General features: G+C 51.5%; 2 long non-coding RNA genes, 1 other non-coding gene and 1 pseudogene across 3 annotated transcripts in view; 3 read left to right on the forward strand and 1 right to left on the reverse strand.

The window, feature by feature from the left end:
- Positions 1-27,629, reverse strand: part of LOC126474987 (uncharacterized) — a 234,542-nt gene that overhangs the window by 136,318 nt on the left and 70,595 nt on the right. The window contains exon 2 of the long non-coding RNA XR_007586623.1: positions 25,583-25,681. This is a non-coding gene — a long non-coding RNA (uncharacterized LOC126474987). The remainder of the gene's footprint in view (positions 1-25,582; positions 25,682-27,629) is intronic.
- The window catches only part of LOC126474986 (uncharacterized), a 490,806-nt gene continuing 465,225 nt past the window's right edge, over positions 2,049-27,629 (forward strand). The window contains exon 1 of the long non-coding RNA XR_007586622.1: positions 2,049-2,156. This is a non-coding gene — a long non-coding RNA (uncharacterized LOC126474986). The remainder of the gene's footprint in view (positions 2,157-27,629) is intronic.
- Positions 2,882-3,036, forward strand: LOC126476504 (5.8S ribosomal RNA; annotated as a pseudogene).
- Positions 3,225-7,447, forward strand: LOC126475581 (large subunit ribosomal RNA). Its single transcript, XR_007586747.1, has one exon. It is a non-coding gene; the product is annotated as a large subunit ribosomal RNA (ribosomal RNA).

Consider the following 27,629-nt stretch of genomic DNA (forward strand, 5'->3'; position numbering starts at 1 on the left):
GTCGATTTGGGAAGAGGGCAGCACCAGCGTGTGACTGTGGTGATCTGGAGGGTACACCCGAGCATGTAGTTTACGAATGTCCCCTCTTCAATGATGTTGCCAACACACTATGAGACAGACTACCCAACCGCGACACATACCAACTACTCAGACAAGAGGGAACATTTCAGACCTTAAACACCTTGGCTAACGAGGTATCTCGAAAAGTTCTCATTGACTATTTAGGTGAGATACAATAACCACCAATTGCGTCCAGGAGCCCTATTCCCATGCCGCCTGTGCGTGGACTGGCCGACTACATCTAAGTTTCCGCCACGTGCAGGACTAGGGGGAGTAGGGAACCACCACTGATCGTGACACACACCGGATTTGACGTAGGATAAGTTAGTTTGTAGGACTTAGTTATAGGAAATTAAGATAGGGACTGCCGCGAATTTACATCGAGGCCTTCCCAGTGCCAGGGGCAATCTCTTCGGGGTTAGCTCGAAGAGCAAGGCAAATGCAAGTAGGTTTATATATTTACTGGCACACATGTGACGCAGCAGAATACATATACAAATTAAATTAGTCATAGGAATAAGAAATAAAATGTATATGTAGATATTAGATGCCCATTGTTATTAATATTAATATTCACTGTAGCTCACCAACTAATACTAAACTAGCTGCAACATTTCAATAGAAATGTATAAATGTTAGGACCCACTAATGTAGTAAGGTAGTGGGTTAGCTTGTATAATTAAAATGGTTTTTGATAATAAAGAATTAAAAAAAAAAAAAAGAACAGAGTCCCGACCAGAGATGGAAGGGACGCTTTTATTAGATCAAAACCAATCGGTCGGCTCGTCCGGCCCATTTGCCTTGGTGACTCTGAATAACTTTGGGCTGATCGCATGGTCCTCGTACCGGCGAAGCATCTTTCAAATGTCTGCCTTATCAACTGTCGATGGTAGGTTCTGCGCCTACCATGGTTGTAACGGGTAACGGGTAACGGGTAACGGGGAATCAGTGTTCGATTCCGGAGAGGGAGCCTGAGAAACGGCTACCACATCCAAGGAAGGCAGCAGGCGCGCAAATTACCCACTCCCGGCATGGGGAGGTAGTGACGAAAAATAACGATACGGGACTCATCCGAGGCCCCGTAATCGGAATGGGTACACTTTAAATCCTTTAACAACTATCTATTGGAGGGCAAGTCTGGTGCCAGCAGCCGCGGTAATTCCAGCTCCAATAGCGTATATTAAAGTTGTTGCGGTTAAAAAGCTCGTAGTTGGATTTGTGTCCCACGCTGTTGGTTCACCGCCCGTCGGTGTTTAACTGGCATGTATCGTGGGACGTCCTGCCGGTGGGGCGAGCCGATGGCGTGCGACCGCCTCGTGCGTGCTCGTGCGTCCCGAGGCGGACCCCGTTGAAATCCTACCAGGGTGCTCTTTATTGAGTGTCTCGGTGGGCTGACACGTTTACTTTGAACAAATTAGAGTGCTTAAAGCAGGCAAGCCCGCCTGAATACTGTGTGCATGGAATAATGGAATAGGACCTCAGTTCTATTTTGTTGGTTTTCGGAACCCGAGGTAATGATTAATAGGGACAGGCGGGGGCATTCGTATTGCGACGTTAGAGGTGAAATTCTTGGATCGTCGCAAGACGAACAGAAGCGAAAGCATTTGCCAAGTATGTTTTCTTTAATCAAGAACGAAAGTTAGAGGTTCGAAGGCGATCAGATACCGCCCTAGTTCTAACCATAAACGATGCCAGCCAGCGATCCGCCGCAGTTCCTCCGATGACTCGGCGGGCAGCCTCCGGGAAACCAAAGCTTTTGGGTTCCGGGGGAAGTATGGTTGCAAAGCTGAAACTTAAAGGAATTGACGGAAGGGCACCACCAGGAGTGGAGCCTGCGGCTTAATTTGACTCAACATGGGAAACCTCACCAGGCCCGGACACCGGAAGGATTGACAGATTGATAGCTCTTTCTTGATTCGGTGGGTGGTGGTGCATGGCCGTTCTTAGTTGGTGGAGCGATTTGTCTGGTTAATTCCGATAACGAACGAGACTCTAGCCTGCTAACTAGTCGCGTGACATCCTTCGTGCTGTCAGCGATTACTTTTCTTCTTAGAGGGACAGGCGGCTTCTAGCCGCACGAGATTGAGCAATAACAGGTCTGTGATGCCCTTAGATGTTCTGGGCCGCACGTGCGCTACACTGAAGGAATCAGCGTGTCTTCCTAGGCCGGAAGGTCGGGGTAACCCGCTGAACCTCCTTCGTGCTAGGGATTGGGGCTTGCAATTGTTCCCCATGAACGAGGAATTCCCAGTAAGCGCGAGTCATAAGCTCGCGTTGATTACGTCCCTGCCCTTTGTACACACCGCCCGTCGCTACTACCGATTGAATGATTTAGTGAGGTCTTCGGACTGGTACGCGGCATTGACTCTGTCGTTGCCGATGCTACCGGAAACATGACCAAACTTGATCATTTAGAGGAAGTAAAAGTCGTAACAAGGTTTCCGTAGGTGAACCTGCGGAAGGATCATTGCTGACTAGACTGAATGTCTTTCGATGTGCGTGTCGTGTCGCGCAACACGCTACCTGTACGGCTGGCAGTAGCCGTGCGCCGCGTGCGGAACCATGCGTGCTTCTCAAAACTAATGGAAATGTTGTGTGGTACGAGCGCTGAAGCTCTGGAGCGGCTGGCCTGCGGCACCTGCCGCCTCGCGCCGGTTTTGAATGACTTTCGCCCGAGTGCCTGTCCGCTCCGGGGTGGAGCCGTACGACGCCCATCGGCCGTGAGGCCGTTGGACACAGAACGCTGGAACAGGGGCCCTCAAACGCCTCAGTCCCGCCTATGCAACTGTCTTGAAAGAGACAGTGGAAACTAAGAAAATATCACCCAGGACGGTGGATCACTCGGCTCGTGGGTCGATGAAGAACGCAGCAAATTACGCGTCGACAAGTGAACTGCAGTACACATGAACATCGACGTTTCGAGCGCACATTGCGGTCCATGGATTCCGTTCCCGGGCCACGTCTGGCTGAGGGTCGGCTACGTATACTGAAGCGAGCGGCGTTTGCCCTGCTTCGGAGACATGGGAGTGTCGTGGCCGCCTGTGGGGCCGGCCGCGTCCCCTTAAACGTGCGATGCGAGCCCGTCGCCTGGCGTTTCGTATACCGGTACTTTCTCGGTAGCGTGCACAGCCGGCTGGCGGTGTGGCGTGCGACACCTCGTACAACGACCTCAGATCAGGCGAGACTACCCATTGAATTTAAGCATATTACTAAGCGGAGGAAAAGAAACTAACAAGGATTCCCCCAGTAGCGGCGAGCGAACAGGGAAGAGTCCAGCACCGAACCCCGCAGGCTGCCGCCTGTAGTGGCATGTGGTGTTTGGGAGGGTCGACTACCCCGACGCCTCGCGCCGAGCCCAAGTCCAACTTGAATGAGGCCACGACCCATAGAGGGTGCCAGGCCCGTAGCGGCCGGGGCGAGCGTCGGCGGGACCTCACCTTCGAGTCGGGTTGCTTGAGAGTGCAGCTCCAAGTGTGTGGTAAACTCCATCTGAGACTAAATTGGACCACAAGACCGATAGCGAACAAGTACCATGAGGGAGAGTTGAAAAGAACTTTGAAGAAGGAGTTCAATAGTACGTGAAACCGTTCTGGGGTAAACGTGAGAAGTCCGAAAGGTCGAACGGGTGAGATTCACGCCCATCCGGCCACTGGCCTCCACCCTCGGCAGATGGGGCCGGCCGCCCGCGCGGAGCAATCCGCGGCTGGGTCGTGTCCGCTTGCCTTTCCACTCGCCGCGGGGTGGGGCCGTTCCGGTGTGTGGTGGGCCGCACTTCTCCCCTAGTAGGACGTCGCGACCTGCTGGGTGCCGGCCTACGGCCCGGGTGCGCAGCCTGTCGTTCCGCGGGCCTCGTTTCGCGTCTGTTGGGCACAGCCTCGGTGTCCTGGCTGGCTGCCCGGCGGTATATCTGGAGGAGTCGATTCACCCCTTTGGGCGCTCGGGCTCCCGGCAAGCGCGCGCGGTTCTCCCTGGATGACAGACCTACCTGGCTCGGCCCCGGACCCGCGCCGCTGTTGGCTCGGGATGCTCACTGGCGGAATAATCGCTCCTGTCAGCGGCGCTTCAGCTTTGGACAATTTCACGACCCGTCTTGAAACACGGACCAAGGAGTCTAACATGTGCGCGAATCATTGGGCTGTACAAAACCTAAAGGTGTAATGAAAGTGAATGTCTCGCCTTGCGCGGGCCGAGGGAGGATGGGGCTTCCCCGCCCTTCACAGGGCGGCGGCCTCTGCACTCCCAGGGCGTCCCGTCCTCATTGCGAGGTGAGGCGCACCTAGAGCGTACACGTTGGGACCCGAAAGATGGTGAACTATGCCTGGCCAGGACGAAGTCAGGGGAAACCCTGATGGAGGCCCGTAGCGATTCTGACGTGCAAATCGATCGTCGGAGCTGATATAGGGGCGAAAGACTAATCGAACCATCTAGTAGCTGGTTCCCTCCGAAGTTTCCCTCAGGATAGCTGGTGCTCGTACGAGTCTCATCCGGTAAAGCGAATGTTTAGAGGCGTTGGGGCCGAAACGGCCAAAACCTATTCTCAAACTTTAAATGAGTGAGATCTCCGGCATGCTTGATATGCTGAAGCCGCGAGCAAACGACTCGGATCGGAGTGCCAAGTGTGCCACTTTTGGTAAGCAGAACTGGCGCTGTGGGATGAACCAAACGCCGAGTTAAGGCTCCAGAATCGACGCTCATGGGGAACCATGAAAGGCGTTGGTTGCTTAAGACAGCAGGACGGCGGCCATGGAAGTCGGAATCCGCTTAGGAGTGTGTAACAACTCACCTGCCGAAGCAACTAGGCCTGAAAATGGATGGCGCTGAAGCGTCATGCCTATACTCGGCCGTCAGTCTAGCAGTCATGGCCGGTCCTTGCGGGCGGCCGCGAAGCCCTGACGAGTAGGAGGGTCGCGGCGATGGGCGCAGAAGGGTCTGGGCGTGAGCCTGCCTGGAGCCGCCGTCGGTGTAGATCTTGGTGGTAGTAGCAAATACTACAGCGAGGCCCTGGAGGGCTGACGCGGAGAAGGGTTTCGTGTGAACAGCCGTTGCACACGAGTCAGTCGATCCTAAGCCCTAGGAGAAATTCGATGGTGATGGGGGCCGTCATAGCATGATGCACTTTGTGCTGGCCCCCGTTGGGCGAAAGGGAATCCGGTTCCTATTCCGGAACCCGGCAGCGGAACCGATACAAGTCGGGCCCCTCTTTTAGAGATGTTCGTCGGGGTAACCCAAAAGGACCGGGTGACGCCGTTGGGAGATCGGGGAAGAGTTTTCTTTTCTGCATGAGCGTTCGAGTTCCCTGGAATCCTCTAGCAGGGAGATAGGGATTGGAACGCGAAGAGCACCGCAGTTGCGGCGGTGTCCCGATCTTCCCCTCGGACCTTGAAAATCCGGGAGAGGGCCACGTGGAGGTGTCACGCCGGTTCGTACCCATATCCACAGCAGGTGTCCAAGGTGAAGAGCCTCTAGTCGATAGAATAATGTAGGTAAGGGAAGTCGGCAAATTGGATCCGTAACTTCGGGATAAGGATTGGCTCTGAGGATCGGGGCGTATCGGGCTTGGCCGGGAAGTGGGTCAGCGCTAACGTGCCGGGCCTGGGCGAGGTGAGTGCCGTAGGGGTGCCGGTAAGTGCGGGCGTTTAGCGCGGGCGTGGTCTGCTCTCGCCGTTGGTCGGCCTCGTGCTGGCCGGCGGTGCAGGATGCGCGCTCCTGCTCGGGGTTCGCGCCCCGGTGCTTCAACCTGCGTGCAGGATCCGAGCTCGGTCCCGTGCCTTGGCCTCCCACGGATCTTCCTTGCTGCGAGGCCGCGTCCGCCTTACCGTGCTCCTCCAGGGGCGCGCGGGACCGCGGATTCTCTTCGGCCGCCATTCAACGATCAACTCAGAACTGGCACGGACTGGGGGAATCCGACTGTCTAATTAAAACAAAGCATTGCGATGGCCGTATCGTGTGTTGACGCAATGTGATTTCTGCCCAGTGCTCTGAATGTCAACGTGAAGAAATTCAAGCAGGGCACGGGTAAACGGCGTGAGTTAACTATGACTCATCTTAAAGTAGCCAAATGCCTCATCATCTAATTAGTGATGCACATGAATGGATTAACGAGATTCCCGCTGTCTCTATCTATTATCTAGCGAAACCACGGCCAAGGGAACGGGCTTGGAAAAATTAGCGGGGAAAGAAGACCCTGTTGAGCTTGCCTCTAGTCTGGCACTGTGAGGTGACATGAGAGGTGTAGCATAAGTGGGAGATGGCAACATCGCCGGTGAAATACCGCTACTTTCATTGTTTTTTTACTTACTCGGTTAGGCGGAGCGCGTGCGTCGTGGTATAACAACCCAGCGTCACGGTGTTCTCGAACCAAGCGTGTTAGGGTTGCGTTCGCTTCGCGGCTCCGTGTCCGTGCGCCACAGCGTGCGGTGCATGTGGGTGCAAGCCTGCGCGTGCCGTGCGTCCCTTGTGCGTCGGCGCGTCCGCGTGTGCGGCGCAGTTTACTCCCTCGCGTGATCCAATTGAGGACACTGCCAGGTGGGGAGTTTGACTGGGGCGGTACATCTGTCAAAGAATAACGCAGGTGTCCTAAGGCCAGCTCAGCGAGGACAGAAACCTCGCGTAGAGCAAAAGGGCAAAAGCTGGCTTGATCCCGATGTTCAGTACGCATAGGGACTGCGAAAGCACGGCCTATCGATCCTTTTGGCTTGGAGAGTTTCCAGCAAGAGGTGTCAGAAAAGTTACCACAGGGATAACTGGCTTGTGGCGGCCAAACGTTCATAGCGACGTCGCTTTTTGATCCTTCGATGTCGGTTCTTCCTATCATTGTGAAGCAGAATTCGCCAAGCGTTGGATTGTTCACCCACTAATTGGGAACGAGAGCTGGGTTTAGACCGTCGTGAGACAGGTTAGTTTTACCCTAGTGATGACTGTGTCGTTGCGATAGTAATCCTGCTCAGTACGAGAGGAACCGCAGTTTCGGACATTTGGTTCACGCACTCGGCGGAGCGGCCGGTGGTGCGAAGCTACCATCTGTGGGATTAAGCCTGAACGCCTCTAAGGCCGAATCCCGTCTAGCCATTGTGGCAACGATATCGCTAAGGATTCCCGAGGTTCGAGAGCCTCGAAAATACGTGACTTCACTGGGCGCGGTCGACCCACGTGGCGCCGAGCCGTACGGGCCCAACTCGTTAGCTGGACGGGGCACTCGGGCGGCGCTGTCTGGGATCTGTTCCCGGCGCCGCCCTGCCCCTACCGGTCGACCATGGGTGTCTATATTTCGATGTCGGGACTCGGAGTCGTCTGTAGACGACTTAGGTACCGGGCGGGGTGTTGTACTCGGTAGAGCAGTTGCCACGCAACGATCTGTTGAGACTCAGTCCTAGCTTGTGGGATTCGTCTTGTCGCGAGACGAGACCCCCCGGGGCTGGGCGTCAGCAGGGGCACGTGTGGGCCCCCCTTGCTTTTGTTTCTGTCCGTCGCATCTCTGGGCGTATCGGTCTGGCCGGGTGCGCCGCACCCAGGGCGTTGCATTGGGTGCGGCGGACGGCGGCGTATCGGTTGGCGGGACCCTTGCTGCTGGCGCGGGTGCTGCGATGGGTGCCGCCTCCGTGCGCGCGGAGGAGGCGGCGTCGGCAGGGCGCGTTGTGTTCTGCCGTGCTACAGCGTATCGCTTTGGCGGCCGGCGATGGGTGCCGTGATGGGTGCCGCACGGTCGATGTCGGCCCACCGGCCTGCGTGACGCGTGGAGGCGGCGTCGTCGGGCGGTCAGCGGTACGTTTTCGCCGTCCCCCCCGGCGGGTGGTAACAAAGCGTCCACCGCAGTACGGTGAACTACAATGTCCCTACACTATGGATGTGATATAAAATATAATAACACATGATTCTTCGCAAGAAAATAGACTTGGGATAGGGTGTGTCGTTGGCAAGTCCCCGGGGCGGCTAGTGTGGGTGGTGATAAGTCCGAAGGGGGGGGGCGAGGTATTACGAAATAGAGCGATAGTGGTCGGACTCGCACGCGCCCTCTCATACCGACGACATGAATGCCCACAGTTGGAGGGGCCTGGCTGTCCGCCCACTCCTTGGGGAAACCACAAAATGGGGATGATATTGAGGGCAAGATGGAAGAAGTAGGTAGGCTGCCCACTCTATGGAGACATAGAGAGGAAGGATGCCTAAGGGTGTTTCCCAGGCTGAGTTGCCTTCATATCCGCCTACTAACACACCTGCAAGGAAGATAAACCCGACTAGACAACTCTACATGAATGTACATAACTCAAGCGATCACACATTCTTTTCCATGAATTACCAACATTATTGACCAAATGGAATAAGTACAAAACACATTAAGTAGAAATAACTAATACAATGTAGATTTGGTAGATTGCGCAAATGCGCTTGTAAGCAATTAGCAAACCTTGTAGATGTAGAAATGTATTTGTAGATAGCGTTTTTCATTAAGGGTGGTGGAGGGATAAGAAATAAAAAGATACAACTCGGCAGTGGTTTTGTGATAGTAGTCGGCCCGCCTCCTCGTGGCTAGGGACGGGCAACGCTCTTGGATATCCGGAGTGGCTAAGAGGCCGAATATTGTAAATTGAATTACATTGTATTGTATGTATTGTAGTATAGCAGTAAAGTAGAAATCACTGTATTTACAAGTAGCTATTGTTTAGAATTAGTACCCACTATTGTTATCTAGATAGTGGGTTTTGTATGTTACATTTAAGTTGAAAAAAAAAAAGTTGTCCCCCCCCCCTATACATCGCTGGCAAAGCGGTCTGCGTGGCGCCATCCGGGGGAGGTGTGTTGCCTCCCGATAACTGGGTTAAAACCGCCAGGAGACCCTCTGATTCCCTGAAAATTTTTAGTCTTCAGCAGGGCTCAGAGGAACCTGAGTGGGGCGGGGACCGTAATGTCCTATCCCGTGGCCTTGACGTGGCCCTGGCGCTCAGTACACCCCTTGGATGGGGCGAAGCTAACACGAGAAGGGCCGTCCATGCATGACGTTGAAAGGCTAGCCCTTAACTGGGTGCAACCGACACTGGTCCGCACTGGCCCACCGTGAATTATCAAAAGCGGTGGGTGAGACATGGTCGGCCATGATCCCCCAGTACGTGTGGAGACCCTCTGGGGAACGTAACTCGGGCTTGAGTGCCACACCGTCTCGTTGATGTAAAACTCCACGGATAAGACCCGGACTGACTCCTTTAACACCTTCCGGGCTGCGTCGATAGGTGTGGGTTGTCGTTGTGTCAAGGCAGGACGTAGAACTCCCGTCCTGGCAGGACGTTAAATGCCCCCAACCCAAGCGAAAGCAAAGGATGCATGGCGCAGGGGAAGCTGCGTTACGGGAGACATAACAACTGTCTCTCTTGAGTTGAGCGCGGTGGCTGGGCGAGGGTATGAGGGTAAGTCTTACGACGATCCCGGGACCCTGTGGTCTTGCCACCGCAGTTCCTCACGTCATGGACGACATTAAAAGTCCCCCAACCCAAGGCGAAAGCAAAGGGTGCATGGCGCAGGGGAAGCTGCGTCAGCAAGGACACAACACCTGTCCTGTTCTTCCCACGGCTGTACTCGCTGGGGAGGGATCGTGGCCTGAGCTGGCAAAGGCTCAGCGCCATGTCGGGGACTTCGACATGCTCCGCCAAACCAGGGCGTGGTAACACGTCCCTGGCTAGGTTAGATGGGGCCAGACCCCCGAAAGTCTGTGGGACCGACCCAGGACCTGGGTAGGGCTGGGTCCAAGGCCTTAGGGTGGAAACTCGGCCTACTAGGGGGCGAAGGCCGAGAGGTGAATCCGTCTCTCCGGAATGCGCTGGGCATCTCCGGTGGTACAGTCGTGGAAGGGGACTAGTGCGCTGGAAACTGCGCGCTAAACCCGGCAGCTCACAAAGCTCTTGGTCCAGGGGCGGGACTGGTGAGCGAGCTGCATTTAGCCTCCCCCCATGCCAGAACAGCCGGTCCGGGGAAAGAGACAGGCTCTCAACTCTTCTGGTTTCTCTCAGGAATCATGGCGGCAAATACAGAGAGAGAGACTTCCGAGCGATGCGATGCTAACGATGATACTGAAATAAAGAGCGCAGCCGAAAGGCTAAAGGGAATAAGTGCGCTACTAGTGACTGACAAAGGAAAGATGAGTAACGATAGAATAAACGAGATAAAGGACAAGTTGGCCTTATGGGCAATTGCCCAAAGCCAGCTAGAAGGTAGAATTAAAGAGCTGGAACGACAAAACAAACAAATAATGGCTGAAAGAACAAAGACATACGCCACAGCGGTGGCAGGAGGACCACAGAAACCATAAACAAACATGAAAGAGAGCATAGAAAAAGTGACAGCGAAACAAGGAGTGGCATTATTTCTGAAACCGAAAGAAGGACAGAGTGTGAAAGAAGTGAAAGAAATATTTACGAGAGTGATAAACCCAACCAAAGCAAAAGTTAAAATAAATAAGGTAGTGATAGCCAAAAATGCAGTAATAGTGGAAACCCCCACCCAGCAGGACAGGAACACGATAATGGGGCATAAAGATCTACAGACATCTGTAATATGCGAGAGAACTAAGAAAAGATGGCCATTAATGACCATATTTGACGTTTCGAATAGACTGACACCAGAAGAACTAACAGAGTGCATTTACACGCAGAATTTCGAAGAAAAGATGAGCTTACAAGATTTCAAAAAGGAATTTAGACCAAAATTCAGGATGGGGAAAAAGGATAGAGATACGGGTCATCAAGTAGTTGAAGTTTCACCAACATTAAGAAAAGAACTTATACAAAGTGGAAGAATATATGTGGAATATAGTTCAGTGGCGGTCAAGGACTATTGTGTGGTACCCAGGTGTCACAGATGCATGGATCTGGGTCACGTACAGAAGTACTGTACCTGGGGTGACCCCATGTGCGGTCACTGTGGAACAGACAATCACAATAAGAAAGAGTGCCCAGAAAAGAACAGGCCAGAGACATGCATACCATGCAACCGAAGAGAAAAAAGAAAATGTAGAGCACCAAACTCAAAAGAATGCCCCACATATCAGTTTTTACTAGGAAGACTAATACAAAGAACAGATTATGGAGAGTAATCCCCAAGAAAAAAGAAAGAAACACAAATCACCAAGTAAGCAACTAAGAGATACACTAAGGGGCATAAAAATCAGGGAAGCAGTAGGGGCAAGGGAACAGGAGGCAAAAGGGACCACAGACAAACAGCCTGAAAATAAGGGAACGATAAAAAACACACAAAATAATAAACAACAAACAACATGTACAGCACAAAACTGTATTGCTAAAACTCCCATTAAAAGAACAACACAATGAAAAATATACCACCAAGAAACAATACATATAAATATGGTAGATGCACAGGTACAAACAATAAACGCGAAAGAAGCACAAGTACAAACAGAAGGGCGACCTCGTTCGCCCATTTTTCATGACAAGGAAATACCGATGGAGGGCAGAGATGGGCGACCAGAGGCGCCCCTGACACAACACACCACACCAACACAGAGACAGAACAAAGACATAGAAAAGAACAATACAGGAAAGAAATACGGACGACCTCGGTCGTCCATTTACAATGAAAAGAAATTGCCGATGGAGGGCACAGACGGACGACCGAGTTCGCCCAACAGAGATCCAAAAAATCAGATACAAGATAAAAGCAATCAGTCAAGCATGAGTGTCACATATAGGGCAATGGACCCAAAGGACACATATAAAATATGCGAAAACGCTCTGCAGATGGCAAGATTAGAAAAACCTGGCCTGCTAACCACTGCATTAAGACAACTAGTTAGAGTGGGGCACACAAATCGCTCGAGAATTACTTATCCAGCTCTGGCGGATGTCGACTGCATTCAGCTTGCCGCGGCAGGAATTCCAACGGAACATGAACAAATACAAAAAATAGTAAAACAAGTATATGAAAGAAGAGGCTTAAAATTTAATCTGGAAAATATATACACGCAAATGGTGACAACATACGGCCGAATAGGATTCGACCCCAATAAGGTATGGCCAGAAGACCATTTCCATACATATCACCCATAACGGACCTCAGAGTTCTCCAAATAAATGCAATGAGAAGTGCACAAGTAAACTATGAGTTACGCAAACTGGCGGAAGAACACAAAGCTGATATATTATGCATGCAAGAACCATACTCCCGGGAGGGTAATATCCCAGGAATGATAGCCACAGCTCAAGTAATTATGAAAGGAGACAGACCGATGTCTGCAATAATGATTCTAAATAAAAATATAAAAACAATAGTAATAAATCAATTCACAAACGAGCACATTGTAACAATCGAGGTACAAGCCACAAACACAAAATGGAATTTGGTATCAATTTATTGTCAATATAGAGAACCGATAACTATGTATTTAGAACAATTAAAGGTAATATGTAGAACATTACAGGGCTATCAAGTAATAATAGCAATGGATGCAAATGCAAAGTCATTCCTGTGGCATAGCGGAGAGCAAGATGAAAAAGGCCAGGAATTAGAAGATGTAATAAGTGAACTAAATCTAGATGTAATAAACACACCTAGTGAGATACCTACATATTCAAATAGAGCAGGGGCAAAAACAAACATAGATGTAACATTGGCGAATAACAGGGCTAACGATAAAATAGATAATTGGGAGGTACTGCAGAATGCAACAACTAGTGATCACAAGGTAATCAAATATATACTAAAAGCAGAACAGAGGGTAGCGCCGCAGGAATGGCTTTCAGAATACGACTACAAAAAGGTAGACTGGGAAAGACTCTCCCGGGAGTATAGCCCGCCGGAGCTGGATGAGGATCTCGAGATTGACGAAATAGCGGAGCAGATAGTTAATAGCATAAAGGAAGTAATTGATGCAGTCGTACCAAAGAGAAGCAGAGTCCAAAGCATGCACCCGGCACCATGGACTCCAGAACTAAGTGACCTACGTCAGGCTACGCGCAGGGCAAGACGCAGGTATCAGCGCACATTCAACCCACAAGATAGAGAATATAGACTGAATATATACAGGCAATACAGGGAGAGATATAGAAGAGAAATCATAGAAGTAAGGAAAAGAAGCTGGGAAAATTTCGTAAGAAATAACCTAGTAATGGATCCCTGGGGAAAGCCATATAAGCTAGTAAGGGAAAAAATAAGAGCCCCAACAGTCCTATCATCCATAAGAATACCAAATGAAAACAGAACGACCACAACCAGACAAGAGACAATAATGGTGCTCCTCCTAGCCCTGCTACCGGATGATGACCCCACTTAGGACACACCGGAGCAGGCGGCTATAAGACAGAGAGCACAAAGAGAATATAATAACAACATAATGGTCTACCCCTTCTCACCGCAGGAGGTGGCAGAAGTAATATCAAATCTAAAAAGAGGGAAATCTTCCGGACTCGACAGGGTTACGGTCGAGGTTCTTCAGACAATAAAAGGAAAAATAGCCCCGATATTGGCAAATCTTTACAATAAATGTCTGGAAAGAGGCACTTTTCCGCTAAGATGGAAGAGAGCGGAGGTAATAATACTTAGGAAACCAGACAAGGATCCAATGGAGTGTAAAGCATACAGGCCAATATGTCTGCTATATATCAGGGGCAAAGCCCTAGAAAAACTGCTCTGTGCGAGACTGACCGGTCATCGGGAAATGGCAGGGATGCATGAGTGGCAATTCGGATTCCGCCGTGGAAAATCGACGGAGGACGCCATCAACACGGCGGCCGAACTTGTCAGCTCGTCGACCCGTACATATGTTCTAGGAGTAATGGTGGACATCTCAGGGGCGTTTGACAATTTGTGGTGGCCGGCGCTGTTTACCTGCTTGCAGGAAATGCAGTGTCCGGCAGCACTATACAAGTGCTTTAAGAGTTACTGTAGAGACCGGGTGGTACAGATGACGTCTCCGAATGCGGTTGTGACCAAGAACATCACCAAAGGATATCCACAGGGATCAGTCTGCGGCCCCATATTTTGGTATATAAATATGGAGCCGTTGCTGCATTCCCTGCAGCAGGAAGCATCAGTATTGGGGGCCGTTGCATACGCGGGCGACCTGCTAATTCTAACACATGGAAACAGCCGACAACAACTAGAAGGACGAAGCAGAGACATAATGGAAATTCAAAGTGCCTAGTATCGAAATTCTAAGATGGCAATCGCGCCGCAAAAATCTAACTATATGCTCCTGAAAGGGAAAATGGTAAGGGATCCGTCAATCAGGATCGACAACTCAATTGTAGTAAGGAAAAACATAAGTAAATATCTGGGTGTCTACCTGGATCAAGGATGGAACTTCAAGACCCACATCGAACAAATAGGAGGGAAAACATTATCGATAATGCACAAATTAATAAGAATAGGACAACAGCGATTTCATTTACCACCAAATGTTATCAAACTATACCATGGCAGCTTGCTAGTGTCGATGATGGGATATGGGTCAAGCTTATGGGCCCACAGGTTGAGCCTTCTGAAGCCTTCCATGGCTGTGAGGAGAATACAAAGAAATATACTACTACGAACAATAGGGGCATTTGGCACAACACCGACCGATGGGTTACTAGTCATAATGGGTCTCTGCCCATTAGACTTACTAATAAGACAGAAAGCAGCAAATTATTGGTTAAAAAAGGGTAATTTTGACAAAATTAGGGAAATAATGGGGAAATACTTGGGAAGTAAAAAGGAAATGAGAGAAGAAACAACAAACATATGGCAACAACAATGGGATAACTCTCAAACAGCAAGGAGGGTTCACGAAGTTTTTCCAAATATAAAAGAAAGATTAAAATATAAAAAATTCCAGCCAAGTCAAGGTCTAATACATTTCCTCACAGGGCATGGACCCTACCCTGTGTACTTACACAGGATAGGGGAAAGGGAGACAGAAGAGTGTAAATGTGGGGTCCAGGTGGGCACCCCAGAACATGTCGTATTAGAGTGCACCACTCTCACTAGAGAAGTTCAAGAGGAACGGTACAGACTAAACACTAACAATATACGGGAAATAATATGGGATGAAGAGAAAGCACAAATATTAGACAAGATAACTACAAACATATCAGAAGTAGCATTACAAATGTATAACTTATAGTACTGTAAGAATAGCTCGACCAAGACAAGCTATAGGGGATATGGCCTGCCAAGCCCCTGGTGCCTACTGGACAGAAAAGAAGATGGAGCAGGAGGTGAGGAAGAGAGTCGGACGCTCCCTTCCCTTCCTCGGGAGGGAGATCGGAGCGATGGAAGAAGACTGGTGGGACCGCCGTCGCGCTGGGCCGGCCGCCTTCCAGGTTGGACTGTACCGGCCACCTTAGGTCAGGCCGGACACTGCGAGCTGGATCATCCCACCAAGATGAGGGTTCCTCCACTCCAGTCTAGCCAACGGTAAGATAGTAGAGTAGGTTAAGTAGATAGCGCTCAAATATGTAGAAAAGTAGTAGGAGTGCTATACGTAGAGTAGATACGGTGCTGGGAAATTGGTGACGGGTGATAATGAAAAATAGAAAAAGGCAGTGGTTAGCAGACAGTAGCAGACCGGGTCCACGTCCCTAGGGATGGTAACCTACTGGAATAGCCAGTGGGGCTAAGTAGGCCGAATAAATTGTAAAATAGAATTAACATAATAGTAGAATTAGGAAAAAGTAATTGTGAACCTGTAGAAACCTAACATATTGTGAATTTGTAGAAACCTAGTAGAAAACTTGTAAATTTGAAACGTAGAAACTAATAACAGATAAATGTAAATTGGTAAAATAGAAAAGTTCTATACAAATATGTTTTGTATGAAATCAAAAATATATGAGATAGACTAACCATTGTAACATAGTATTAGAAATAACAATGTATTAGAGATTGTAAGGTCCATTTATGTCTAAGGGATGGACCATATAATGAAAAATAAATTTGTAAAAAAAAAAAAATAATTTGTCCCCATACATGAGCTCCGACCTGTACCACTTACGAGCTACAGACGCTATCGGGTTGCTCACTGTACGGATTCCGATGCTGAACGATCAGCTAGGAGGCGCCCCGTCCATGTCGGTCCCCGAGGGCGTTGCACTCGCAGTCGCAAAAACTCGGGGCAATGGCTAAGTGCGCTCCTCAGTATATTACTCAGAAGAGTAATGAGGGTTCGAGCCCACCTACGTGGGGAGAGTCTTTCGCGGCCCTGATCCCCGGCAGAGTGTAGCTTCCCCCAACCCAGACATATGACGTCGTCACACTATCGGTATTGACTAATAGACTGATCGTGCATAATCATTTGCCATACACTGGGGGAAGCTGCCTAGAGGAGAAGCTACATAGTTGAGTCGCACTTTTACTACTGCACACACATAGAAAAGTTTCGACTGCAACCACATTAACCTTATACACGGCGCTAATTAGTAATAGATGCACACCCAACAGAATACAGATGATATATACAACTGACCCTATACATGCTGAAAGTCTGTGCTCACAATGAGAACCACACGTCAGCCAGACACTCTTATCACACACTACTCTCTGCCTGTAATAGACACACAGACAATATGTAAGCACCAGCATGGAACAACATCCAGTGCATCCTCTCCGACACATTGCACCATCCACACTATCATAACCAGACTGGGAGGTCCACTCAGAAAACAGAATATCCCACTCTTCCGACAACCACCATTGCTCAGATAAGCCACCAACACCCACACATGTCCAACACAGGGGTGCACCCAACTTCACGACACTACCTCATGTCACAGCACATAAACAATGGCAGGAATGAAAGACGCAGGTCTACCACTCGCCTGTCACAAGCACGGAACTGGAGTGCGCCTCCCATGAGCCAAAATTGCTTCCTGACGTAACATATCTGATGATGCCGCAGGTATCCACTTACTATAATCACTATGAACGAACCTGCCGCCGCCGCCCCCCCCCCCAATACACCATGCCTTACCACAATGTGTGCCTTAACCTAACCCATGTTGTGCCTTAACCTAACCCACATTGTGCCTTAACCTAACCCAAGTTGTGCCTTAACCTAACCCACGTTGTGCCTTAACCTAACCCACGTTGTGCTGTAACCTAACCCACGTTGTGCCTTAACCTAACCCACATTGTGCCTTAACCTAACCCACGTTGTGCCTTAACCTAACCCACGTTGTGCCTTACCCTAACCCACGTTGTGCCTTAACCAAACCCACGTGGTGCCGTAACCTAACCCACGATGTGCCTCAACCTAACCCACGTTGTGCCTTAACCTAACCAACGTTGTGTCTTAACCTAACCCACGTTGTGCCTTAACCTAACCCACGTTGTGCCTTAACCCAACCCACGTTGTGCCCTAACCTAACCCACGTTGTGCCCTAACCTAACCCATGTTGTGCCCTAACCTAACCGACGTTGTGCCCTAACCTAACCCAAGTTGTGCCCTAACCTATCCCACGTTGTGCCCTAACCTAACCCACGTTAGGCCCTAACCCAACCCACGTTGCGCCCTAACGCAACCCACGTTGGGCCGTAACCCAACCCACGTTGAGCCCTAACCCGCTCTGTAATTGTCATACGACTCAAATTAGTGTGGTGTTGCCTAACTGCAACCCTCGCAATATAGTTTGCTACTCGCACTGCCCGGTCCCCTGTGTATCGCTTCATGTTAAACACCTTGCAGCTATACACTGTAATGTGGATGGCAGCAGGATGTACATGCCGCCCCCCCCCCTCCACCCATCCCCCCTGCCTTCGCAAGTTGGTCGGTGAGGAGTTTGCATGTTCAATGCCCTTCGCAGTTGTTCATTGGCATTCGCATGGCGAAGCACTTAGCCTACGTTGTGGTATGGCCTGTGTCAACTGTCCGCTGATGTCGTACGTCTAAATCACACACTGTACTGCACATCGGTCCTCATGTACTGAATGATACACCGTGGCACATGTGTGACCATACAACGACTGCGCCAACAACGGCGAACCATACGGTCCAAATGTTGTACACTCAGCTACGTGTCGTCTCCCTATAAGAGCTGGATTGCGGTGTGGTACGCCCTGGATGGCGATCAGCATGAGCCGTCTGTTGATGTAGTGGCCCATGTATTCAAACGTAATCGTTTCTTCTCACACACCGTGATAGCATGGTGCACTGCGTTCCACATCTGCGACATGCGACAGAGGCCGGTTGACAGTCGTTCGCGCAATGGACATTGCATACGTACGGGGGCCACCTTCCACGTGTTCTCTAGGCGTGCACATGTTGCGTGTTTGTGGGCAGACGTAGTGTATCGTGACACCTGACACAGGCATGCAATAATCGTTGAATTTGCAAATGGCGATGGACGTCTACACGTCTACGTTTGCTGGTGAAGTTACGCAAATGAACACCTGGTAACCCATTGTGGTGCGGTGGTTCTCGCTAGAGGTGAATCAGTGATGGCGACGATCGGTTGAGCTACCAACCGGTTGTTTCAGCGATACCCACCATGCCCACGAACGTGCGTGGCATCTGGGTGTGAAGCGATACGCGGCGGTGGCCAGGTGGGACCGTCCCCGGCCGGTGAGGGGGGGCCGCCCGGCGTGCTGGCCGCGCGGTGCGTGGGCGCACGCGCTACTGCCGGCTGGTGGAGGCGGGCAGTGGCAGGCGCGCCGGCTGACGGATGCGGCAGGCGGGACAGCTGCGCGCCGGCGCACCCTGCGCGCGGCACTTTGCGGCCAATGCAGGTCCTCGCGGGCCCGGTGGGAAGCGCGGTGGTCATCTGCAGTGTGCTGGTCCGATTGAGGACTGTGTGCGTTGAGGATGCGCCGCCGTACGGCGCTCGGAGCCGCGATGCCGTCTGTTGCTCGATGGCCCCAGCGGTTCGCGTGGTGGTTTGTATCGCAGATGTGCGGACGTCTTGGCGCGTGCGCTGTGCTGGGAGAGTTCGCTTCGGCGCCCAGGTGGGGCTCTTTGTCCTTCTGTGGCGCTGGCGTTGGAGCTACCGGTCACCGTAGGTGGCGCGTGTTGTCTCCCGCCGGCAATGCCACGACAGCACGCTCCCGGGCCTCTGTCGGCAGCGGCAAGCACAGTTGGGTGCACGGGTGGTCACACCTAAAGCGTCTACTCGCCTAACTCCGGGCGATTGCGCCTCTCGCGAACCCGAACAAGTACTTAGGACCTGAGAGGGTTTCGAGGTGTATTGTGCTGGGGAGCTCAGCCTCCTCCTGTTTGCAGAATAATTGAGCGGACGCTTGCGTGTTCGCACGGGCCCCCGGGACACACTCTCGGGCGGCCGGCTGCTCAGCTCTAGCTGACGCAGCTCCCTGGTTGATCCTGCCAGTAGTCATATGCTTGTCTCAAATATTAAGCCATGCATGTCTCAGTACAAGCCGCATTAACGTGAAACTGCGAATGGCTCATTAAATCAGTTATGGTTCCTTAGATCGTACCCATGTTACTTGGATAACTGTGGTAATTCTAGAGTTAATACATGCAAACAGAGTGCCGAGTCTGGCGTGGGGTCAGTCGCTTGACGGTGCGTCTCGGCGCGGGCCCGCCCGTCGCCGGCGCGCCGTAAGGCACGGAAGCTCGCACTGGGGCGTATCGCTTTCCAGTCGGGTGTGCGGCGGCAGTCCTCACAGGGGAAGTGATGCGTCTCTCATAGCCTCTCCTTCCCAAGTGGCTCTTTCCGCCTTCCCTTGTTGCCAGACGTTAAGCTTGGCAGTCTGCCTTGCGACCAAAGGGAGAGCTGCGACCCAACCCGATGCGAAAGCGAAGGGTGCGTGGCACAGGGGGAGCTGTGTCAAGGGACCGAACAGCAGTTCCTTTCTGTTCGCAGGGCACAGTCCAGCAGGTGCTCTGCATGCCGGCGACCTCGTTTGTCGGCGTGGGATCACGGCGCGAGTCGGCAAGGGTGCTTCGCCGCGTCCCAGGGTAACCGGGGCGTGTTCTGCCAAACCCAGGAGGTGGTGACATCGCCTGGGCCAGGTTAGATGGGCCCAGACCGCCGAACGACTGGAGGACCGACCCACCACCTAAGTAGGAGTGGGTCCTTGGCCTTCAGGTGGAAGCTCGGGCTAGTAGGCGGCGAAGGGCGAGGGGTGCATCCGCCTCTCCGGAGAGCAGGGTGCACTTGCCGAGGTGCGTCGTGTGAAATCGTCGACGACGAGGCCTTCGACGGGGACCAGGGCGCTGGCAACGGCGCGCTGAACCCAGCAGCTCTAGAGTGCCCTTGACCTGGGGGCGAGGTTGGTGGGCGAGCTGCAAGAAGTCCCCCCCACCCATGCCACAGGAGCCGGTCCGGGGCAAGAGACGGGCTCCCATCCTATTTTTCACTCGTCAATCAATATGGCTACAACTGAGACGAGTGAATCGAGTGCGCTCAAGCGAGCATCTGTTATGCTTGATCCCTCCCCTCAAGATGAGACGGGACTGGCAGAAGATGAAACAGTTACGCAAAGACATGCACGTATCACGCTGCCCTTGGAGCAGAATATTAAAAATGGTTAAATTAGCCAGGCGGCATTGTCCATTATTAAGAACGAGCTGGCTGCGTGGGCCATCGCCCACGCCAGCTCTAAGGCCGCGTAGAAGAGCTGGAAAAAGAAAATGATCGATTGAGAAGGCGACCAACAAAAACTTGGGCTGGGGTGGTCGCGCAAGCACCGCCAAAGCCAACCACGAAAGAAACGATCGCCAAGGTGACCAAGCGGTCAGACACGGCGGTCTTTCTAAGAACTCTACCAGGACAAGACACAAGCGTTAAAAAGATACAAGAACTGCTGACCAAAAGTATTGACCCAGCAAAAGACAAAATTAGAATACATAAAGTAAAACCCAATAGAAACTCGGTGATAGTGGAGGTGGCTACAGAAGAAGACAAGGAGAAATTGTTAAAGAATCCCAAACTGAACTCGGTGGTCAAGTGTGAACCACCGAGAAAAAGAAACCCACTGGTCATCCTATACGATGTACCATCAACAATGACGAACGAAGAATTGTACCAAAGCATAAAAGACCAAAATTTTGATCAAATGACTGAAAATGAATTTAAGGATTCTTTCAAGTTAAGATTGAAAACGGGACCTCGTGATCGTAATGTTGTGCACCACGTCGCCGAGGTAACAGCACCAATGTGGAAGCAAATCATGACAATGGGCAGTCTATATATTGGCTTCCATGCCATCAATATTGGGGATTACCTTGTGGTACCTCGTTGCCACAATTGTGGAGACCTGGACCACATACTAAGGCATTGCACCAGGGGGTCGGCTTGCTCCAGGTGCGGCAAAGATGGTCACACACGCAAAGAATGTAAAGCTGCAAGCGTATGCATTCGTTGCAAAAGACGAGGGAAGAAAAGCTGCGGAGCCTCAGGACGAAATTGCCCTACATACCGCATGTTAGAGCAAAGACTCATATCCAGAACGGACTATGGCTGAGTACGTAAAACAGAACAGGATGCCAAAGCGGAAATCCCCTAGAAAAAGGAGGAGGGATGCCATTAGGGCAAGTAGATTCAAAGAATTCATAAAGTCTCTTTTGAGGGATCCGATACCTGAAACAGTTGACAAAAGCATCCAAACAGATCCACCAAAAATAGATAAATGTATCCAGACAGAAACTATCCCTATGGCTACTCCCTCCTCTCTCAGCAGGGAAGTGAAGCCGACCAAACATCTGCAACGGCAAAGGCATCCTGGGCCTGAGGTCTCAGCAAATGATAGTAATCAGAAGGTATAAAAGCCTGTGCAAGAGAGCACAATAACAAGCTCTCTAGACACCCCAGTGGTTAGACTACCGCCAATAGTTCCGGTTCGGATATATCCAAACTTAAAGTTCACCATGCAACTGGCGAGATTGGAGCAGCCGGCTACCTTGCCCACTGCCTTACGACATGTGGTCCACGTAGGGCACGAATATGGAAGAAGAGTCACCTTCTCGGTAATGGAGGCTGTAGGCAGAATGATAATTACGGCTGACATAAATGCAAAATCCCCCCTGTGGCACAGCAGCACAAGGGACACCAATGGAGAGAAAGTAGAGGACTTTATCATGGCATCACAACTAGTGATAGCTAACAAACCTGGTAATCCTCCAACCTATGCGGCGGGAGGGGGACCAGGTACGAATATTGATATAACCCTAGCCACCCCCAATGTAATTAACGCAATACAAGAGTGGAAAGTAGAAGAAAATGCCACTACAAGTGACCACAACCTAATTACATTCATAGTAGGTGGAAGGGGGTCCTGCTGGGCCATGGGGTGGGAGATGCAGTTTAATTACAGAAGGGCCGATTGCGAACGACTAGCCAGGGAGTGCGTCATTCCTGCCTTGCCAGAGGGTAAAGCAGACTTTGACATTGACGTAAACGACCGAGCAGAAGAACTGACCAATGCAATAACCAGCGCGGTGAAAGCTGCCGTACCAACCAGGAGGAGGGCCATTGCAGCCTCTCCATCGCTATGGTCGCCCGAACTAGAGAATATGCGCTGGTCTGTTAGAAGGCTGAGAAGGTATTACCAGCGCAGTGTCGTCTGGCCAGAACGGCAAAGATGGCTGATGCAGTATCGGGAGGCTAAACTTCGTTTTCAGAAAGAACTCCAGGCTGTTAGGATACAAAGCTGGGAAAATTTCGTCCAGAGCCAATTGGCATTGGACCCCTGGGGTACACCGTATAAATTAGTACGAGAAAAGATCCGCTCTCCACTGGAATTATCAACAGTCAGGCACGGGGACAGGATGACAGAATCCTGGCAGGAAACTGCTGAGGTCCTCCTCCGGTCCCTGCTGCCTGACGATAGCGCAGATGGGGAATCTGTTCAGCAACAACAACTAAGATGAGACAATCTTAATGAATACACCAATAATAAGGCAGTCTACCCTTTCTCGGAGGAAGAGGTGGCTGCCCACATAAAATCACTTAAAAGGGGCAAAGCTCCCGGGCCAGACGGCATTGTAGCTGAAGTGGTGCAGTTCCTAGCTCCCCAGCTAACTGCACCACTCACTCACTTATATAATGAGTGTCCGATACAGCAAAAAATTCCAAGGGTGTGGAAGTCCGCAAACGTAGTCATCATTCGGAAAGGACTAGATAAAGATCCTACAAACGTAAAATCCTATAGACCAATCTGTCCAATCAACATACTAGGGAAAAAAATTAGAAAAGCTGCTTGCTGACAGACTGACTGCACATAGAGTGCTGCATGGGGTGAGCGACAGGCAATTCGGCTTCAGGCCTGGGCGATCGACATCTGATGCGATCGCCCTGGCTGCTGAGGTCTGTGGCTCTACCCCACATAAGTACGTAGTGGGCATTATGGTTGACATCAGTGGCGCCTTCGACAACCTGTGGTGGCCTTCGCTCTTCTCCTGTTTGCGGGAAAAGGAGTGTCCAGGGCCGCTATATGGTTGTCTGAGGAGCTGTTGTGAGGAACGGGAGGTCTGGCTATCATCTTCTAGCAAGAAAATTGGAAAAGTTATAACAAAGGGTTGTCCTCAGGGTTCCGTGCTAGGGCCCCTGTTTTGGAACATCCATATGGAGCCTTTATTAGACACACTACAACAAAGTGAAGAAGTACTAGAGGTGATAGCCTATGCAGATGACCTCATCCTGCTGGTCGGCGGCCGTAGCCGCGAAGACATTGAACCTAAAATAGAGAGGGCTTTAAACAAGCTACAACTATGGTGCCAAAACACCAAAATGACGGTGTCACCAAGTAAGTCCACCTACTTACTATTGAAGGGACAACTAATCCGTAACCCGACTGTACGAATCAACCACTCGCCGGTTCTTCGGAGACGTGACGCACGATACTTGGGCATCATCATTGAAGAGCAGTGGAACTTTGGGAAACACATTGAAACCGTAACCCAGAAAGCCCTCCAAACACTGAATAACCTCATATCCATAGGACACAGAAGATTTCACCTTCCACCACATCTTATAAAACTTTATCACAACAGTATATTAACATCGATAGTGGGTTACGGCTCGGGAGTCTGGGCACACAGGCTCACGAGGGTGCTGCCCGCCATGACAGTGAGAAGGGTTCAAAGGAGCATGATTCTTAGATCGGTAGGTGCTTAAAGAACAACACCAGGGGTAGCACTACTAGTCATAATGGGGCTTTGCCCCCTGGACAGCAAAATTAGGGAGCAAGCTGCATGGTTTTGGATTAAAAAGGGAAATATAACAAAAATAGAGGAGATCTTAGGTATTGGGGTAAGGGACAAGGGTGAGATTCGGCGAAGAGGAGTACAATTACGGCAAGAACTGTGGGATGCGGATGGAACAGGGCGAAGGACACATGAGATGATACCAAGTATTAGGGAACGGCTAAAAATGAAGTACTTTGTACCCACCAGAGGGCTAATCCATTTTCTCACTGGACATGGACCCTACCCGGCATACCTATGCCGGTTTGGGAAAAGGGCCACACCTGCGTGTGAATGTGGTGAACCGGAGGGCACTCCCGATCATGTGATTTACGAGTGCCCCCTCTTCAATGATGTCGCCTCTACACTATGGGACCAACTACCTGACCATGACACTTACAACCTAATAAGACAAGAAGACACCTTCCAAATAATAAATAGACTTGCCAACGAGGTATCACAGAAGGTGTTAAGGGAATACATGAGGGAACAAGACTAAATAGCACCGATTATGACCAATGCTCCCTCCTCCCGTTCCGCCTGCGTGTGGATAGGCCGACCCTTAGTCTGGAATCCGCCACCCGCGGGATTAGGGGGGGGGGGGAATATAAACAACCCGAAATTGACAATACACTGAGTTGACGTAGATTAGAACTAGTTAGTAGGAATCAGATTACAAATCTAGATTTAGGAACCTGCAGCGATTTACAAACTGGCCATCCCAGTGTCAGGGGCACGCCCATCGGGATTAGCTCGATGGGCAAGGCAATACAGTAGGTTTGTACATTGCTGACACACCTGTGACGCTGCAGGAAGTAGAATGTAGGCTTAGCTAAAAACTTAGAGGTTAGAATAAATTGTACAACTGCCCATTCAAACTAACTTGTAGCTGTAGCTCACAACTTAATATATAATATAATAGAATTAGCTGCTAATTGTAACTAACAGTAGCAAGTAAGACCCACTAATCAAATAAGGAGGTGGGTTGGATGTATAATTATTGTTGACGGTAAATAAAGATTTTTTTTACCGGCGACGCATCTTTCAAATGTTGCCTTATCAACTGTCGATGGTAGGTTCTGCGCCTACCATGGTTGTAATGGGTAACGGGGAATCAGGGCTCGATTCCGGAGAGGGAGCCTCAGAAACGGCTACCACATCCAAGGAAGGCAGCAGGCGCGCAAATTACCCACTACCAGCATGGGGAGGATTCCCCCTGTAGCGGCGAGGGAACAGGGAAGAGTCCAGCACCGAACCCCGCAGGCTGCCGCCTGTCGTGGCATGCGGTGTTTGGGTGGGTCCACTACACCAACGCCTCGCGCCGAGCCCAAGTAAAACTTGAATGAGGCCACGGCCTGTAGAGGGTTCCAGGCCCGTAGCGGCCGGTGCGAGCGTCGGCGGAACCTCTCCTTCGAGTCGGGTTGCTTGAGAGTGCAGCTCCAAGTGGGTGGTAAACTCCATCTGAGACTAAATATGACCACGAGACCGATAGCGAACAAGTACCTTGAGGGAAAGTTGAAAAGATCTTTGAAGAGAAAGTTCAAAAGTACGTGAAACCGTTCTGGGGTAAACGTGAGAATCCGAAAGGTCGAACAGGTGAGATTCACGCCCATCCGGCCACTGGCCTCCGCCCTCGGCAGATGGGGCCGGCCGCCCGCGCGGAGCAATCTGCAGCAGGGTCGTGTCCGGTTGCCTTTCCACTCGCCGCGGGGTGGGGCCGTTCCGGTGTGCGGTGGGCCGCACTTCTCCCCTAGTAGGACGTCGCGACCCGCTGGGTGCCGGCCTACGGCCCGGGTGCGCAGCCTGTCCTTCCGCGGGCCTCGGTTCGCGTCTGTTGGGCAGAGCCCCGGTGTCCTGGCTGGCTGCCCGGCGGAATATCTGGAGTAGTCGATTCGCCCCTTTGGGCGCTCGGGCTCCCGGCAAGCGCGCGCGGTTCTTCCCGGATGACGTACCTACCTGGCCCGGCCCCGGACCCGCGCCGCTGTCGGCTCGGGATGCTCTCGGCTGGAATAATCGCTGCCGTCAGCGGCGCTTCAGCTTTGGACAATTTCACGACCCGTCTTGAAACACGGACCAAGGAGTCTAACATGTGCGCGAGTCATTGGGCTGTACGAAACCTAAAGGCGTAATGAAAGTGAAGGTCTCGCCTTGCGTGGGCCGAGGGAGGATGGGGCTTCCCCGCCCTTCACAGGGCGGCGGCCTCCCCACTCCCGGGGCGTCTCGTCCTCATTGCGAGGTGAGGCGCACCTAGAGCGTACCGTTGGGACCCGAAAGATGGTGAACTATGCCTGGCCAGGACGAAGTCAGGGGAAACCCTGATGGAGGTCCGTAGCGATTCTGACGTGCAAATCGATCGTCGGAGCTGGGTATAGGGGCGAAAGACTAATCGAACCATCTAGTAGCTGGTTCCCTACGAAGTTTCCCTCAGGATAGCTGGTGCTCACATGAGTCTCATCCGGTAAAGCGAATGTTTAGAGGCCTTGGGGCCGAAACGACCTCAACCTATTCTCAAACTTTAAATGGGTGAGTTCTCCGGCTTGCTCTCTGAATGCTCACATGATGCGTCATATATGGATCCTGTCGGTCCACTCCTTAGCATCCTAGTGGTGTCGAGTGGATGATGGTTCGCTTAGCCTCTCGATGGGAAATCCTAGCTCTGGCCTTCACATGGCGGGGGTCGTGAGAGGTTCTGAGGAAGGTATGCCTTGGCATAAGTCTCCCAAAGTTCGACAGAGCAGGGTGTGTTTAGGGCATGAGGGTTGCCTCCCCTCCTGCCTTTGCTCCAGGTGGCCCGACAACAAGAAGTAATCGTGGTGCCAGGCCTCCCACTGGAGCGCCTGTGCCAGCTGATGAGCCAGCCAACCGATGCGGGTCGAGCGCCACTCCCCATTATCTGCCCTGAATGCTCGCAGTCTTTTTCCACCAAGACCGGGCTCGGTGTCCACCGGCGTCATGCTCATCCAACTGCAGCCAACGCAGAGATACAGACGGTGAGGGAGAATGCCAGGTGGTCTGAAGAAGAACTCTTGCGTTTGGCCCATGCCGAAGCAACCCTGACCATCCACGGTTGCAAGTTCTTTAACCAGGAGCTCGCCAAGGCCTTTGCTGCTCTACCGCTGGAGTCCATCAAGTGCCAGCGTAGGGCGCAGTCCTATCGGGACATGGTGGCAAGGTTTGTCGCCGAGCTCCCCAGTAGTGTTCATGGTTCTCATGATACTGCTGCTGAGCATGGTGATGGATCCCCTGTACCACACGTTCCACCTCAGGGGGATAGCGTTGACCTTTCCGTCTGGTCCTTTGGTTCTGAACTCCCTCCATCGGGCCGCCGATTTCGCTCTCTTGACGCTCTTCTGGCTCTTGGTCCTACCACTAGCCAGAATACTATCCGAGCAATGTTGCTACATACTTTGGATGAGGTGGGGAGCATGGAACCAGCTGTCCACCAAGCTGC

Source organism: Schistocerca serialis, chromosome 4 (assembly GCF_023864345.2).
Source record: "Schistocerca serialis cubense isolate TAMUIC-IGC-003099 chromosome 4, iqSchSeri2.2, whole genome shotgun sequence".
NCBI lineage: Eukaryota > Metazoa > Arthropoda > Insecta > Orthoptera > Acrididae > Schistocerca > Schistocerca serialis.